A 2,339-nucleotide genomic window follows, 5' to 3' on the forward strand; every position below is an offset into this window, starting at 1 on the left:
GATTTTTAAAGATAGTGTGGCAGACAAAAGGCTCACAGGGTCTGCTGACTGGCTGGGTTCTAGGTGCAATTGTAGGGGTACAGAAATGTTTTCTGAGTAGTTCTTGGGTTAAGGTCCCAAGGCCAGTTGAGTCAGTTCCTTGGTAGGGGCCACTAGTCTGGGTGGGTGCAGCAGTCCTCCAGAGTGTGGGGCCTGGAAGATAACCTCACAAGGATGTCATCTGTGGGGAGCAATGAAGACAGCTAAGAATATGACCATCAGCTGTATGACTCTGGAGTATAAGAAATTATAGCAAAGCAAAGCAGCTAGGGAACAATGGCTGGTGATATATATATATATATATATATATAATACAGAGTTTAGGCCTCTATTAGTTCCCAACTTCTAGCTCTTTATTAATTCTATAGGGCAGTTTTATGATTATTGTGAACCAAATCTCAGACATTATTGATTTTTTTTTTTTTTTTTTGAGGTAGTATCTGGCTCTGTCTCCCAGGCTAGCTAGAGTACAGTGGCATGAGCTCAGAGCTCAATGCGACCTCAAGCTCCTAGGCCCAAGCCATCTTCCTGCCTCAGCCTCCAGAGTATCTGGAACAACAGTCGAGATAACAACAGTCTACTACCACACCTGGCTAATTTTTGTAACATCTGTAGAGCAAATTTACCCAGCCTTGTCTCAAACTCCTGGGCTCAAGCATTCTTCCTACCTTGGCTTCCCAAACTGTTAGGATTACAGGCATGAGCCACTGTGCCTGGCCCATTGATAAGTATTTCTGTAAAAGGTGCAGTCTTTCTTAAAAAATAAGGAAACAAAATAAGACCACAATACCATTATTACACTTGAACAAATTAACAATTCTTAACTATCATCACATATTCAGTAAGTATTCATATTTCCCCAGTTGTCCCTTTGGTTTTACAGTGTATTTGAATCTGAAGCCAGATAATGTCTATGCTTTGTTATTGATATGTCTCTTAAGTCTCTTGATCTCGGGGTTCTTTCTCCATCTCTCTGTGTTTCCTTGTAGTTTGTTTTATATTTGTTTATTTTTGATGAAAAAGGAGACCCTTTTCCTATCAAAATAAAACAACCTTTTTGGGGAGTAACATCTTGGCATTATTTTGCTCTTAAGTGTAACTGACTATTCTCACCTTAAGTATAACTATTCTCACCTACTCAGTCATGTCTAATCCTGGATCTTCCTACTCCCGAGTTTCCCTTTCAGCCCTTCCAATTTGTGCGTTTGACCAGCCTTCCATCACTATCTGACCTCCAGCTAAAGATGGGGGTCACCAAAATTAGGATGAACGTTTTGAAGAAGAGGAAGTATTACTTTAAATGGCCTAGTGGACCACAATGCTATGTACATGTAGTACAGTTGTTATGAAAAGTCATTTTCAAAAACTACTTTTTATTGGGTGGCGCCCGTAGCTCAGTGGGTAGTTTGCTGGCCACATGCACCAAGGCTGATGGTTTGAACCTGGCCCAGGCCAGCTAAAAAACAACAATGACAACTGAAACAACAAAAACATAGCCAGGCGTTGTGGCAGGCGCTTATAGTCACAGCTACTTGGGAGGCTAAGGGAAGAGAATCACTTAAGCCTAATAGTTTGAGGTTGCTGTGAGCTGTGACATCATGGCACTCTACCCAGGGCAACAGCTTGAGACTCTGACTCAAAAACAAAAAAACCCTACTTTTTATATGAATCTTCTGTTGCATTCACCTGCAAATAATTTGGGTTGGAAAAAGAATAAAAGAGAATATTTACCCATTTTTCCTATGTCAGAACCTGGGTAATTGAAGAAATTAAGTACCAAAAATTTATTGAGAAGTAGAATTAGGATATCATCTTAGTTGGCACTGTTAAACTTAGATTTTTGACACTGCTGTTAGATTAAACTCAGTTATGGTCCCTCTTACCAAAATAGAACTAGGACAGAATCAAAGTTAATAAAATGAAAAGAAAAGTGGAAAATATATGATAGGAAATAAGGACAAATAACAGGAAGAAATGGGAAGAGAAAACAGGTTCCTTTCAAGGCCAACCATTCTGCCACAACTCAAAGTCCAACTCTGGTCTAGAGAGCCCTTTAGAAACTTGATACAGGGGACAGAGATCGTAGGTGACTAGGATGGCCACACAATAACTCAGAATCTCTGGGGTGAGACTCATTTTTCAAAACTTCCCAGATGAGGCTCAGCCCCCGTAGGTCAGTGAGTAGGGTGCTGGCCACATACACTGAAGCTGGCAAGTTCAAGCCCAGGCCAGGCCTACATCAATAACAACTGCAACAAAAAAATAGCGGGTGTTGTGGTGGGCGCCTGCAGTCCCAGCTA

General features: G+C 41.0%; 1 protein-coding gene across 1 annotated transcript in view; it reads left to right on the top strand.

The window, feature by feature from the left end:
- The window catches only part of ABHD3 (abhydrolase domain containing 3), a 58,378-nt gene that overhangs the window by 47,697 nt on the left and 8,342 nt on the right, over window positions 1-2,339 (top strand). The window lies entirely within an intron of this gene.

This window comes from Otolemur garnettii, unplaced genomic scaffold (genome assembly GCF_000181295.1).
Source record: "Otolemur garnettii isolate 467f Iridium unplaced genomic scaffold, OtoGar3 scaffold00012, whole genome shotgun sequence".
In the NCBI taxonomy this organism is placed as follows: domain Eukaryota; kingdom Metazoa; phylum Chordata; class Mammalia; order Primates; family Galagidae; genus Otolemur; species Otolemur garnettii.